The 16,256-nt window shown below is 43.6% G+C and overlaps 1 protein-coding gene and 1 long non-coding RNA gene across 3 annotated transcripts in view; both read right to left on the bottom strand.

The window, feature by feature from the left end:
* Positions 1-16,256, bottom strand: part of LOC130161306 (dual specificity calcium/calmodulin-dependent 3',5'-cyclic nucleotide phosphodiesterase 1A-like) — a 187,337-nt gene that overhangs the window by 18,792 nt on the left and 152,289 nt on the right. The window lies entirely within an intron of this gene.
* On the bottom strand, positions 3,546-8,580 carry LOC130161309 (uncharacterized). Its single transcript, XR_008826125.1, has 3 exons — positions 8,530-8,580; positions 4,782-4,874; positions 3,546-4,207 (listed from the first exon to the last, which is right to left on the bottom strand). It is a non-coding gene; the product is annotated as an uncharacterized LOC130161309 (long non-coding RNA).

Genomic DNA, 16,256 nt, shown 5'->3' with positions numbered 1-16,256 from the left:
CCAGCTATGCCATGACTGTACTTTGAGATTGTATACATCCACCACTGCTGTGTAATCCACATTTATAGGGTTAGTTAGCTTTATGAAATGTTTATGTTGTTGTTTGATCAGTTAACCACTTGTATTTTGATTAATTCCAGGTTTTAAGAATGTAATTTGACATCAAAGCTCATATTATTGGTCATTATTAGTGCCATTAGGTTTATATGTTATTTCATTTAATGTTTTATGGTCATGGTGGAAGACGGATGTGCGAATTCATAGGTAAACTCTAGAATTAAACTATTCAAAAGTTCAGAGGAAAATTACTCCCTTCTCCAAGTTGCAACACAGGAGAAGACGGGTGTCACCCCAGAAATGTGCGCCAGCCCCCAGGGGATAAAACAGTTGTGGTCAATTCACACTTTCTCAAAGCCTGGCTCAATAGCTCTGTTAGCTCTATAGCTATGTAAACTCTTAGCTCTTAGTCACAAACTCTTGGCTCTTAGCCATTTTTGCACTTTATCATTTGTCAGCATCCTTTATTTCTTTATTTGCCACGTGCTCCAGGTAACATTCTTTTTGTGTACATGCACAATCTTTTAATTTTATAAGCCAAGTCAAGACCAACTGAACCAAAAAAACAGAAGTGCCTCAGAATAATTTTAACCCTAACCCTAACCCCTTTTAATTATTATCAAGTTTTTCGTTTTGAAGATTTTTGCCAGTTTAGTCTCCTCTGAAGTTATCCAGCCAGATCATTAGAGTTTATTTTGCATCAACCCACAAGAGACGTCAGCAGATAAGACATCTGCCCACAACAGCCTGCAGAGAAGCCTACCAGAAATCAAGAGTGCCCGAGACAAAAAGTCTCCTGTCAAACTCCACCAGAGCTGAACCGCTGAGGCACTGGCAGAATCCATCACTATGATACCAGCCAAGGGTCTCCAGCTACAGCACAACTCACAGTAGGCCTGTCTTAACACTCTAATCATCAAATCTTAGCTGTAAAGCCAGAGTGTATAGCCAAAACATATTCTCTACCACCATTGCCAACTCATCACACAGCTCATTTAATTATTATTTTCATCTTTGATTATTACACTTTGCATTTAATCTGTAGATAGTTTAGTTGATAAACGTCTTTATTTACACTCAGTTAGTCACTACAGTTCTTGTCCTGTTGTATTCTTTTGAAGTAATGACTGGAGATCCATTGAATCGAGAAGTCATGGCTTCTGATATGAGATTGATAACTTTAATCAATGAAATAATTAATTGTTGTCTTCCCAGTGGACTGGTGCTCTCTTTCAACGAGAGCAAATTCTAAATTATTATTATTAAATGCTACAAATGCTATCAAAAGCTGGGCCAGCTGTATCACGTGGATGAGTCTGATGTCCAGGGGGCTCATCTGAGCTCACATGAGCTCACTTGAGCCAGACCAAAAGAGCTGAGGGTGTCGTCGAAGTGGACGTGGTTTGTTATCTCAGATCCAGGAATGGAGGAGAGGATCTGAGCAAATTAATGAACCGCACAGATTTGACTCAACTGCACAGAAGGAGATGCATCCACACTGGGGACACAGTCCTTATCAAGGAAAGCTTTCGGACTTAAGGCCTTGGGGCTGTTTTGGCTCAGGTGCAAGATGGCTGTGAACATGTAATAGCATATGCCAAAAGAAGCCTGCACCCCACAGAAAAGAATGATGCAAACTACAGTTACTTTAATATGGATCTAAAAATGTGGGCGATAACTGACCAATTCAAGGTCTATTTGACTGGAGCAAAGTTTACTGTGTACACAGACGATAACCCAGTTGCACACTTACAGCTTGTCTGGGGGTACAAGAATAATGCTGAGTTATCTTAGTCTCTTGTTAGTTGGTCTTTTGATTTTGAGGTGAAATATGCTGGTAAAGAAAATGTTAATGCTGATGTCCTGTCCAGGTTTCTGACAAATCCCTCCACAGGAACAGAGGTGCTATGGGGGTGTGGGGGTGTGTTGTATATGAGAGTGACTGACTCTAACACCCATGACGTACATCTACAAGTTGTCTGTCCTACAGACTGTCAGGAGGTCTGGAAGAAATACCATGAAGCTGCTTCTCATGCAGGGGTCGAGAGAACCCTGTTGTGGATACACCAATTCCTCTAGTGGCCCAGTATGGAGACCGAAGTGCGTCAGTTTCATCTGGGTTGTTGTTGCTTGTAGCCTGCAGAATAGGGTCGAGCCTATGGGCCCACTGCATCCCATCAAAGTGTCATATCCCCTTCAAGTCAAAGCCTTAGACTTCGTATCACTTGGTAGGCCCACATATGGGTACCAAAACATCCTGATCATGACAGATTTGTTCACATGGTATGTCTGGGCTGTCTCCCCCAAGATCAGACAGCTTAAACAACAGTCCAGGCTTTGTGGTCACATGTAATTCAGACCTTTGGCTGTCAAGCCAGGTTACATTTAGACAGAGGGGCTAACTTTGAGTCAGCTTTAATGCACCAGTTAAGTGAGTGTTATGGCATAATTAAAAGGAGGACAACCCCTACCATCCCACTGGCAATGGCAGTGTTGAACAGATAAGTCAGACCATACTTGATATGCTTCTTTCCCTATAAGCAGCACAATACAGTAATATAGTGCCCAGTGCTACAGGGTATGCCCCCTTGTTCCTAATGTTTGGTCTACACCTGAGACAGCCAGTAGATATGGGGTTAGGTGTAGGCCCGCAACAGCCAGGCTACAACCCAGGGTTGGTAAGGGACCACCTCTAAAAACGGTTTTATCTATGGTCTGGCTAGACAACATATGGCCAAAGCTGCTGTCCACAAAAAACAGGTCTATGACTGTAAAGCTCATGCCTTGCCTTTTGCACCAGTATGTGGGTGATGGACAGGAACAGACAGGGCCATGGTAAGCTACTTTTAGGCTGGAATCCAGAGGCCCATGTTGTGTTGGAACAGGTGGGAGATATTGGGGTTGTGTACAAGGTGCAGCCAGAGAAAGGGGGCCATGAAAAGACATGGGAACATACTGAAACTCTGTATTATCTCTGTAACTGAAAGCCCCAGCAAGCACCTGAGACAGGGACTGAAGCAGACCCCCCGCTTTGTTGTTTTCAGCTGATCCCATCTACACTGAAAAAAAGTTTGTTGGATTTACATGAAAAAAATATGTACATTGGTTGCACATAATAAAGTAATGTTCTCTCAAAATTATTTATTAATGTTCAATATACTAAATTCTTGTTTGTTCAAGCATGATTTTATGTGAATTTAAAGTTTTTCTTTTATCTAAAGTATATTTAATAACCCTATGTTAAACAGACATGACTTTTATGGTGATTCTAAGTTTGTTATGTTCAGTATATTCATTTATCTGTTATTACGACATGAGTTTTTTTTATGAAGTACACGTAGTGTTAAATACTATTAAGTTATAAAACTGCTGCATACTTTGTGTTCATTCTATGGATTAAATTATTTCTCTTAATCTCTTAATGACAGTATTTACAATAAAATTTTCAAAGTAAATAAAGCAGAAAGAAAAACATTTGTCTTGACAGCAACTGTATTTCGTTAAGGATTTAAACAACCTTAACCCTGGACCACAAATCCATACAAAAGTTTGGATCTCACTTCTTAGAACAAAGCACATTCCATTTTATAATGCAACAATTGTTAACTCTTATCAAGAGTGAATAGTAAACATATCTAAGTGCTACAACACTGTAAGTCCTAACATAAGTCCTAAGTCCAACAAACAAGAAACCGCTACCTGGCTCTGGATAACTAAGAGAAATAGCAATTATACAACATAATAAAAAACAGGGAAAAGAGGGAGAAATAAGGACTTTAGCAAGGATTTAGCAATATTATAAAACCAGCACATTTGAAAAAGGTGGTGCAGCAATATTCACAAACTGTTAAATATGAAGTCTGTTTTTTAGGGCCTGCGCTTTCTTTGACAGTGTGCTGCCATCCAGCTCCATGACGAGTTTCTGCATAATTTCAAAAGTGGACTTCAGGAGGGTAGGTGAGATTTAAGGCATACATAAATCAAACAACCTGGCAGCAGCTAATGGGACGTTATCCAGATCATGGACTACCATAAGGTCTTTGAGGACTATGCTAATGTCCTCTGGTTTAGCACTGACATCATGTTTGACCACGTAGATCCCAACCACAGTCTCCGCAATGGATCCTTGCATCACAGCTTCCTCTTCTGCCTGCAGAGTTCACAGTCACAAAAGGAACCAAATGAGATCAAATAAAATATTTTTAGTACGCCATTTAAGCCTCCATGTTGTATGATCTGCTTCTGTTTGCCCTGTTAATGTTACTGCATTAATAGACTCAACACTTCAGGTATCTCTTTCAAATTAATAGCCCTCTAGCTTTTTAGTGGATAAAATATTCAAATTTAAAATATTATATTGTTTATCTATTAAATGGCTCCAATTAAGGATCTCTTTCATTATCAGTTAATCTGATGTTAATTTCCTCAATTAATTGTTTTGTCTGTAAATGACAGAAAATACTAATTGTTTGTCCACATTTGAGAAGCTGGAACCAGCTTTACATTATTTTTTTATCCTAACTGAGGGAAACAATTAAATCTGATTACCAGAGAAGCTGCAGATGCATTTTTGACTAATCAATTTCTTAATTGCTTCAGCTTTACCACAATTTATATCTGAATCATAGTGAACTAAAATTGGATTTTCATGTCCAAATTTTGAGATCAATAATTTTTTTTATTTAAAAATCACTTTAATACTGAATCCTAATAATTATACTCACCACGTACTCCCTCACAAAATGTTCCTGGTCTTCATTGAGGTATACAAACAGCGCCTTGATAATGCATTCCCACCCTACATCAATGTCATCATCCTAAGGCAAGGGGGATAAGCAGAACAAATCAGTTGGTTAGAATACTTTTTCCTCAAACGTGTACACAATCAAATCAGCATCAGACCCCCCCCCCCAAAAAAAATAAATCAATAAAATCAATAAAAATAAAACTGTAACAATGTTGGTAGGACCCAATTGCAGCACCGCACACCATAGGTATGATTGGTAATGACCTTTAATTATGAACCAGCAGAGATAATGCACACAGGTGGGTATTAGGGGTAGAGAAAGGGATCCAGGGCTGGAGAGCCGTGGGTCAGGAGAGTGGAGTAAGGTGACTGAGCTCACACACACAGGGGAAAGTTCGTTGACCTGAAGGCTGGGGCTGGCGGTGCCGTGCGTTAGGGAGCAGGCTGGAGACGTCGTCGAGGGAGCAGGAGGATCAGACCCAGGTGAGCAGTCAGCGTGGCAGACGAACCAGGAAGGAGCAGGCAGTCAAAGCCAGATGAAGGATCAGGAAACCAGCAAGGAGGCACTCACGTTGCAACGTCGGAGCTGGAGAACACCAAACAGCCACAGGGACAGGCAGACAGGGACCAGAAAGCACACAGGCAGAACTCGTGGTTGGGGACAGAAGGCTGATGCGTTTACCGGGGCAGAGACAAGGCAGGATGGTCAGGGACGAGAAGAGTCGATACCAGGAAGTCAGTCTGGAGATGAACGCTGGTAAGTCTTGTATGGATAGTAAAAACAATCTGGCAAAGAGTGAGTGAACCGGGGATGCATATATACTGGCTTGATTGGAGATGGAGTGTAGCTGGGGGCAACAGGTGAGGACAGTGAGGCTGATGAGGAGGTGTTGCAAAGTGGAAAGTGAGACACTCCTGGGAGCTGGTCCAGTGGGGGGGTCTGGTAGAGGGATCGCTTGTCCTCATATGACGGCCCCTCTCTGGCGGTGGTAGGCTCCTCCTCATCAGGGGTGATGGGTGGAAGAGCAGGGAGGACTCTCCGGTGAAGGGTCCTGGGGGGAGCGGATGTCCTGCTGTGCTGGTCGGTGTGATGCTAGTGGAAATCAGCAATGAGGCGAGGATCAAGGATGTGACGAGTAGGGACCCAGGACCTTTCTTCGGGGCCGCAACCCTCCCAGTTTACCAGATACTGGAGCCCACGGCCACGGCGATGAGAGCGCACCAAGCGTTGGGCGGAGAAGACTGGACCACCATCAATGAGCCGACGGGGAGGCGGAGGCAGAATAGTGGGCACAAACGGACTCTCTCGGACTGGCTTCGCTCTGCAGACATGAAGCGTTGGATGGACGCGCATGGAGCATGAAAGCCTTAACTTCACCGCCACCAGGTTGACCACCTTCTGAATGACGAAAGGACCGCTGAACCTGGGGGCCAGCTTCTCCGACTTCACCTAGAGAGGGAGGTCCCGGGTGTAGAGCCACAACTTCTGGGTGACTTGGTGGAACCCGGAGGACAGGCTGATGGAGGCCCGAAGCTGAGTATAGAACTCCCTCCAGAAGACAGATATGAATTGCGGACCCCTATCCGAGACCACATTGACAGGGAGCCCGTGGAGTCAGAAAACATAGAGAACCAACCGGGCAGTCTCTTTAGCTGAGGGCAGGTTGGGCAGGGGCACAAAGTGAGCCAGTTTACTGAACCTGTCCACCACAGTGAGGATAACTGAGGATTGCAGACAGGGCAAGCATTCACAAACTCCCATGTGTCTTCCTCCAGGGAGGACGTCCCATGTTCTCTGGATTCCAGGATGTCAGGTGAGTTTGGAGGCATGGACCCACTAAAGCACCTTGGACCTCAGGGCTAGGGGAACGAACAGGCGGTCTGGGGGACAAGCACTGGGCCCAGGCTGACCCTTGGTGGCAGACCTCACTCTATCCTCGATTTCCCAGGTAAGGGTGGCGACAACGCAGGGAGCAGGTAAGATCGGGTTGGACCCCGAGGCACAGTCTGTTTCTCCCTGGAACTGACGTGACAAGGTGTCAGACTTTAACAGAGAGAGAGAAATTGAAGCGGGAGAAGAAGAGTGACCACTGGGCCTGACAAGAGTTAAGTCTCTTGGCAGTACGGGTGTACTCAAGGTTCTTATGGTCTGTCCATACCAGAAAGGGTTACTTGGTCCCCTCAAGCCAGTGCTGCCACTCCTCCAATACTAGCTTGACAGCCAGGAGCTCCCGGTTGCTGATGTCGTAATTTCTCAGCAGGGGACAGGTACCGAGAGAAGAGGGTGCAGGGGTGAAGGGTCTGGTCTGAGACTGCACACTGGGATAGGACAGCCACCACTCCCACATCGGAGGCGTCCACCTCCATGACAAACTGGCACTCAGGATCTGGCACTTGAAGGATGGGGGCTGAAGTGAAATGGGCCTTGAGGGTGAGGAAGGCCTCATTGGTGGACGGGGTCCAGCTGAAGGGCACCTTGGTGGAAGTAAGGGCCATGAGGGGGGCGGCTGTAGTTATGGATGAAGTGGCGGTAGAAATTGGCAAATCCCAGGAAGTTGCGGGAGTCAGGGAAGCTTGCGGGAGTCAGGGACTGACCAGGAGGTGACTGCCAATACCTTTGTCGGATCCATCTGCATGCTGCCTTTAGCCACGATGTACTTCAGGAAACAGTGGACAGTGGAGGCGTGGAACTCAAACTTCTCTGCCTTTACAAAGACAGAGTTCTCGAGGACCCAATGTCATATAGGTAGACAAAGACGCAGCAGTTCAACATGTCCCTTAGCACATCATTCACCAAGGCTTGGAACACGGCTGGGGCGTTTGTTAAACCAAAGGGCATGACGAGATACTCGTAATGGCCAGTGGGTGTGTTGAAGACTGTCTTCCACTCATCGCCCTCCCGGACCTGGACCAGATAATAAGCGTTGCGGAGATTGAACTTGAGAAGTTCAAAAGCGGAAGGGATGAGTGGAAGGGGGTTGCGTTTTTTAACCGTGATGTCATTAAGCCCCAGATAGTCTATGCAAGGTCTCAGTGTTTTGTCCTTCTTTTCCACAAAGAAGAATCCTGCCCCCACAGGAGAAGAAGAGGGACGGATGATGTCGGATGCCAGGGATTCATTAATGTAGGTCTCCATGGCCTTTCTCTCAGGGGCGGACAGGGAGTACAGAAGTGGCCTTGGGAAGGGTTCCCCAGAGACGAGCCCTCACCGTCAGGTGGTTGATAGTGAAAGCTACCTTAGCCTCTTCAGAAGCAAATGTGCGGGGTTGCAGAGATAACAACAGGGAACAGTTCGTCAGGATGGGGCCACAGGTCTCAGGGTCCCCCGCATACGGTTCTGGGGTTCCTACCCGGGGCTCAGGGACGTCTCTGGGTGGTGAGGGTGGGAGGAGTTTCTAATATTAAGTACACCCCATTTAGACTGGCCAGGTTACAATGAATATCAGAGACACTTCTTTAAGACAGTTTCATTATTTCATTAACATCTTCATAAATGAAGATGTATTGCGGGACTGTTGCATTGCACTGCATTCATTTTAGCTAGGAAAGTGAACCTATTGAATTGGAAAATATACAAATTCTTGCAATTGTAGCACACAGTATGCAAAATGTTATAGATTAATATTTCAAAAATTGATGTCATCATAGCAAGATTTCCAGAAAGTCTCAAAAGCCTAGTTAAACTACATCACATAAATTAAAAAAAGCATTTGAGCAATACTTACCATTCACTACAGAGCCTTTGGAACACTCAAGGTCAACACCAAACACCTATCTAGAAAAGAAGAAAAGATACATTATCTTTTAATTATTTTTCTTATTCAAACTAGTTGGTGAAACTTTAAATAATGTTTTTATTCTTATTTTCTGCATGTAAAAGGAGGTCACCAGAGTGTGATGAGTGGTTATTCTGTGTATATAACATTTATGTTAGTACAGCCACTTCTTACAGTCCCTCACACACACCTCTCCTCAGCAAGCCCGGTGACCGTCTCAGGTGTGTAATCTCATTAACCAAAATCACTCAATAAATCATTTACATCTCATTGTGATCATATAGTTACAAAATCATGTTTCTTAAGTTATTTCCCCCCACCCATTAGCGACAATTTTTAAGTATTTTATAGATGAACATTAAATCGGCAGCATCTATATGAACATACACAATATGTATAAAAATATCAAAACAAATAGTACAAAAATAAACAATATAATTACACAAAAACAAAAAAAGGGAGCTCACATACCTGTGTATATAACATTTATGTTAGTACAGCCACTTCTTACAGTCTCTCACACACATCTTTAAGGGAGAGGGGAAAACAGCAGACGGTATGAGAGACAATCCCCACGAAGTTGGCTTAGCATAAAATCACAACTCGCATGCTGCGCTGAAGTGCCGTGCATAACCACATAAATACATACACACACTAACATACATGTTTGAACATGCCTTGTTCAAAAAAATATTCATGCCAACATTTTAGCATCTTATTTAGAGGAACACCTCTGTCATCTTACCTCTCCTCAACAAGCCCGGTGACTGACTGAGGAGAACGGCGCAAAGCGTCAGGAAGTAACATCCCGCACAGGTCAAAGGTCACACAGTGAAAGCAAAATTAACAAAATAAAAGCTCCCCTTATAAAAAATATACAAAAACAAATATATAAATTAAAATCAACAATAAAATGTGAACAAAAAAGGAAAATGGATTTATGGTGAAATTAAATAACTATTTAATTAATACATCGGTTACACAAAGACTAGTGGACTTATATTATATAATATTTCACACTACAAAAACAAATGCTGCCACACATTTCAAGACGAATTTACATATGAAATATAATATTTGTGGGCATTAGCATAGCTAAGGATGGTGAGTATTAGCTAACCCTTGCATCAACTGTTGTAAGGGTTAGCCAATACTGTTAACTGTTGTTTGATGTTACTGGTAGATAAAAACCTTGGCTCACTGAAAAAAATGCGTCTGAAGTGACTACCTCTAAGTCTGACCGACATATGATAAGTTTTAATTGCCTTTACCTTATAGAGAGCACTCCCGTCCACAGTAACGCATCCACAAGTGAGTCAGTGAAAAGATGGCGGAGCATAATCGCGCTGGTAACGTTTTCCCAGGAGGCAGAGTTTCCAGAAAAAACATAACTTCTTCCTTTCCTTTTAACATGACTGAGACATGTAGATTTTACATTCCTCATGATTAAAATAATTCTACAAGATTTACATGCTGAGAAGAGGAACATAAATCAATTTTGTTTTATATATGAACTGCATATTCATACATTGAACAACCACCCTTTTCCCCTTTTTTCAGTGTATATACCAACCATAAGATGAGAGGCTGAGAACCTTGGCGGCCCACTCGACCGACCCTATGGCAGCCGTATGCTCATTTTATAACTGATGACTCTACATTGAGATTGTATGGATCCAGTAGGCTGAGGGAATACACATAGATCGGTTCACCATATTGTAACCACTTTACATTACTGTTACAAGATCAGGCAGGCTTGAAAGTTCACCAGACCTATACATTTTTGAGAATTCAGCATTCTCCTGTCCTGACACTGCTTCCGCCTGCCCCACCAAGACCAACGGCAGAGAGTGTACAGACACAAGTGAGGGGGATCTAGATGAGTAAAATTCTATAATTCACTTTTGCAAGTAAACTAGAGAGACTGTTTGCAACTAGAAACTTTGTTCCAGAACCAGCAGGTTCAGGATCTGCTCGTTCCCCTCAGCTGTCACCCAGCTCAGCTCTGCACGTGCTATACTACTGTGATTATATCAGACCCACAGTGTATACATGTTCATACTGCTTATTCATAATAATTAATACTTATACCACAGTTATACCACTGCCTATATTGTATTTTACACTTTACAGTAGATAGATGATAGATAGATAGATAGATAGATAGATAAATAGATAGATAGAACTCATTGTTTATAATAATAACAATAATAACAGCTAATGATAAATAAACAATAATAATTAGTCCACATCCTTTTGCTGAGTTGTTGTATCGCCTGATGGCAGTGGGAACAAAGGATCTCCTGAACCTCTCTGTTCTGCAGCGGAGTGAGATGAGATGTTTGCTGCACCTGTAGATGCATCTCTGTCCTGCCAAAACGAGGAAAAAGAGCCAGCTCTGCCCCTTCCAGTAGATGGCATCCGTGTTCAGGGAACAGTCCAGTTTACTGTCTAGGTGAACACCTAGCTATTTATAAGTGTGCACCACCACAATCCCTCAAATGTTGAATGGCTGAGAGGTGGGCCTAGACCTCTTAGAATTGATGACCATCTCCTTGGTCTAACAGGTGTTCAGAAGGAGGCAGTTCCTGTTGCTTCATTCACTGAAGGCCATCATCAGATCCCTGTGCCCATTCCTGATACACGCCACAATAGCTGTGTCATCCGAGTATTTCTGGATGTGGCAAGATTCAGAGTTGTATTTAAAGTCCACTGTATACAGGGTGAACAGGAACAGAGCCAGAATAGTCCCCTATGGAGCCCCAGTGCTGCTCATCACTGTCCCAGAGACACAGGCACCCAGCCTGACGCACTGTGGTCGTCTTGTCATGTAATCCACAATCCAGGACGTGAAGCAGGGCTCCACCCCTATCCCTTCCAGCTTGTCTTTAAGGATGGGGGGTTGGATGGTGTTAAATGCACTTGAAAAATCTAAGAACATAATCCTCATATAACCACCTACCGTAAAGGATGGTATTATCTGTTGTAGTAAATTTTCACTAAAATATACAATGCATTATAAATATACTGAATATTAAACTTACATAATCCAATGGAATAACTACTCACAACTGATGTTAGATTTGTGAGTGAACCAGCTTTTACTGAAGTAATGTTGTTACAGAATGGAACCTGGAGGGAATAAAGTAAAAAAAAAAAAAAAGGTCTGAAGACCTTGGGAGCAATTGTGTTGGAGTAGCAGCCGTAGCAAGGCCCAGATTGAGGATAAACGAGGGCCTTAGGTTTTATGGTGGTGGAGAGGCTCTTGGTGTGACAACTCTGGTAAGGCTTGGACTCTGCGAAAGAATTGCCCCCACCCCCACATCTGAGGCATCAACTTCAACAATGAACTGAAGTTTGGGGTCTGGCATGGAGAGGATGGGTGAGGAGGTGAACCGGTGCTTCAGGGTATTGAGGGCCTCTTTCGCTTGAGTGTTCCACAGAAGCTTAGAAGCAGGAGACGTGAGAGCATGTAAAGGGGCTGCTATGGCACTGTAGTTCCTGATAAAACGTCTATAAAAGTTAGCAAACCCCAAAAATCTCTATATCGCTGCGGTCAGAGGGTATTGGCCAGTCAACAACTGCACTAACCTTGACAGGATCCATTTGCATGCTTCCCGGTGACACAATGAACCCCAGGAAAGAAACTGACTGCTGGTGAAATTCACATTTCTCCGCCTTGACAAAAAGCTGGTTCTCCAACAGCCACTGAAGTACCTGCCGGACATGCTGGACATGCTCACTTTCACTTTTAGAAAAAATCAGAATATCGTCCAGGTAGACAAAGCGGTTAAGCAGGAAGGTTCGGTGAGAAACGATTACGGCTGGAGGCCAAACGTTAGGGAGCAGAGAGTCAGAAAGGAACAGCAGGTTTCAGGATCACCATCATACCTTTCAATAGGCGATGCCCGCGGTTCGTGGTGAAGGGCAGGCTGGGGATGAGGCAGCCACCACCGGAGCTTCGTTGTTACGTAGTGTCAAAAACTGCTGAGTCTGGGCAGTGAGTGCCTGTAGCTGCTCCTTCATGGCATCCTGGAAGGCATCTTGGCGCACATGAAGCTCTTGAACTCCTCCGACCAACTTCTTCAATGTCTATTCATGATCTTGCAGCCGCTGTCCTTGAGATTGGAGAGCAGTACGGAGAGCACTATTCTCTGCTGAGTCCGACAGTGCCGGATTGTACTGTGACAACTCTGGTAAGGCTTGGACTCAGGTGCAGAGAAAATACACAGGAAACTGAGGGAGGTTCCAAATAAAAATCACTGTCTTTACTAATGTTCAGCGAAACACAAACAAGGTATCCAAAAGGGCTAACAAAAACAGACAGGAAAAAGGCAAAGTCTCTGAGTTCAAAAAGAAACAGGCAAAGTTCAAAAATGGCTGAAAACACACACAGTAAATCCAAGAAGGTCAGGTCACGGGGAAACAAAGACAATCTGGCAAAGGCATGAGGAGCCGGTGGGTAAGTATATAGACAGGAATGGTTCTAGGGTAATCAGGAGCAGGTGAGTGAGTGGCTGCAGGTGTGGTTGATGGAAGGCGGGAAAACACAGGAAACTGAAATGACACAAGAGGTTAATACTACAAAATAAAACAGGAAACATGACAAAAATCCAGAATGTTACACTTGGATGCCTGGTCATACTACACGCCTTGGCACAGGAGTCTTAGATAGGGTGGACGAGGTTCTTCCGGACACCTGGTCCTACTATGCTACCCTGGAAGACCTGGTTTGGGGAATTCCACACAGGGCTGGACATCATTGCTCCCTGTTGCTTTTCAGGACGTAGCCACTTGTGCTCCACCCTCACCTCCTCCGCTGTAAAGGACAGGAGAATTGACCCAGTGAGGAGGGAGATGCAGCTGTCGTGTCAGGTTGTGAAGGAGATGCCGTAGAAGAAGCTGCAGCTGAAGCAGTGGGGGAGAGAACAGGTGAGGCGGTGTCACACCTGTTGTAGAACATGTAGAACTCATTGGCCTTCGCCACATCATCTGATGTTGGCACCTCTCTGGTGTTGTTGTGCTGTAGCCTCCTCTCTACTTTCCTTTTGAAGTTCTCCTCAGCACGCTTTAATCTCCTCTTCAGCTCATGTTGGACATACCTGAGCTTCTCCCTGTCTCCATCCCTGAAGGCCTCCTATTTCTAGTTGAGGAGGGTCTTGATGTTACTGGTGATCCAGGATTTGTTGTTTGGAAAGCAGTGTACAGTCCTTGCTGGTATTACAGTGTCCATACAGAAGTTAATGTAGTCCATGGTACCTTCAACCATTCTATCAAGGTCAGGGTCCCTGCTGTTATCATTTTCCTGTGACTCCAACAGTACATTCCAATCTGTTCACTCAAAACAGTCATTTAGAGATTCACTGGCCTCTGGGGTCCAGTGCCTGAATGAGCGGGTGGTTGCAGCCTGCCTCAGTACACAGGGTTTGTAGGAAGGCTGAAGAAAAAACAGATTATGATATGATCTTCCAAGTAGTGGAGAGATCTGAAGCACTGTAGGCCCTTCTTGACATTTGCATACAACAGATCAAGGGCCTGATTTACTAAGATCCCAAATAAAGAGCGCTAAATTGCGTGCGCACACGGATAGATTGCGCGCGCTGCCTGTTTGGGGCTTGCGGGTGATTTACTTAGATTAACAGCGCAATTGACTACAGATGCAAAAGTGATTGAGCCCACCCTATTTAAATTAGGATTTTGCGCGAGTTAACGGTGTTCACCATGGCGAATGCAAACGAGCAGACCCAACGGAAGCGCAAAAGCAAATTTGAAGCCACAGAATTGGAGTTGCTGGTACAAGAGACAAACAAGCACATTTTTGAGTTACAGCAAAGGAATTTAACCGTTACTAGGAGGAACGCAATAAGGGAGGCAATCTGTGACAAGGTTAATGCCGTGGGGAAAACCAAAAGAACACCGGATGAAATGAAGAAAAGGTGGCAAGACATTCATAGAAGAACAAAGGAAAAAATCGCACAGAATAACAAATCGGCAAATAAAACAGGTGGGGGACCGGCAGAGGAGGACCCTCTGACTCCCATTGAACAGCAGGTGCAGCTGACGTTCTGTGATGAGCAGATTACTGGGATAGAGGGCTATGACACCCTTGAACCACATACAGACCAAGGTAAGCCCATATAGTACAAACACGCATTTCTTTTGTTGGAAAGCTATTTTTAATTCATTCAGGTACACCACATAAGACATGAACATGCGTCATGAACATTCTTTAGCTGTGCAATGGAAAAGCGTAATTGCCAAAAGGGTTTTTTTGTTTGTGCGTTCCAGCAAGGGCGCAGAAGTGTGTGTGTTTTAATTTGTTTTAAGTTTTAGGAAAAAGTGATAGGAACTAGGCCTAACTAAATGTTTCCTATGTCTAAAAGAAAGTGGGCTTTAGTACATAAAAATTTGAGTTTTTGGTTTTACACCGTCTCCTTGCAACAATGACCGCAGCCATCTGTGCACACGGCTGTGCCAAGTAGCCTAAGACTTGACTTTCAAGCGTGCTAAATATAGACTCAAAAATAATCAGGGCAATTAGTTTCAGGTTTGGTAAATCACATTGCGTGCGCAAAATTATTCTATTTGCATCTACTCCTCCCAATATTTTGCGCGTTCTGGCAGGCACGCCTATATTGCATATTCATGAAGGCAGAAGCGCAAAATGGATTGCGGGTGTTATTTTGCCCGACTGACAGACGCAATCCTCAGTGCGCCCGGTTGGTAGATCAGCATCAACATGTGTTTGTGTGTACTGTCGCGTTTGCACACGTTTTTATGTACGCAAAGCTTTAGTAAATCAGGCCCCAAGTGTCTTATTTTCCCTTGTGGGACAGTCAACATACTGATTGAAGCCAGTCAGGTGAGAAGTGAGAGTGTCATGGTTAAAATTCCTGTGCATCAGGGTGCTGGGTCGCAACAGTCTCATGAATGACATCACACACGACTACAGGCTCTGTTCGTGGTTAAATGTAAACAACAATGACAATGATATGAGAGCATTCTCTCGGTACATAGTACGGTCTAAGACCAACTGCCTACAGTTCAATATCCCAACGGGGTACATTATTTTCTCCATCGCCAGACGAAACAATGTAGAATAAAAATTGTCAATTGACAAAAAATATACTAATATAAATAAATATATTGCAATAAAAAACTACAAGCTACGCAGACTTGTTGCCACTTGCTGCCAGCGCATCATTCAAATCATATTTGTACTACTCTCTATTGTTTATTGGTTATGTAGTGTATACATTGAATTCTTATAATACCTCTAGTTGTTTACTCTTAATTTCCTTGAATTTACATTTCAAAATATTCATAATGTTACCAGTGTTCACTTAAGCAATATCACATGAGAGGGAGTGATGTTAATGAGTGAATATCACAGACAATAACAGCTGTGCTGATACTGAAAACATCACAACCTTGAGTGTATTATTGCTTTTATACAACAGTTCTACGAGCACCATATTAGTTAAATAATCAACAACAGATTATGATTTGTTTGTTTATTTGGCAACACCAACATAAATAGTTCCGCAACTGGACTGGTACTGGACTGTTGTTAAGCAACACTTAAACATTTTCCTTAACTGCGCAGTGCACACTAGCTTGCTACTTTGTCTACATGTTACCTCAGGAGTGCACCGAAGTAACCAGGCTTCTTCCAT

Source organism: Seriola aureovittata, chromosome 20 (genome assembly GCF_021018895.1).
Source record: "Seriola aureovittata isolate HTS-2021-v1 ecotype China chromosome 20, ASM2101889v1, whole genome shotgun sequence".
NCBI classification, from domain to species: Eukaryota; Metazoa; Chordata; class Actinopteri; order Carangiformes; family Carangidae; genus Seriola; species Seriola aureovittata.
This window is presented reverse-complemented; position numbering and strand designations above follow the sequence as displayed.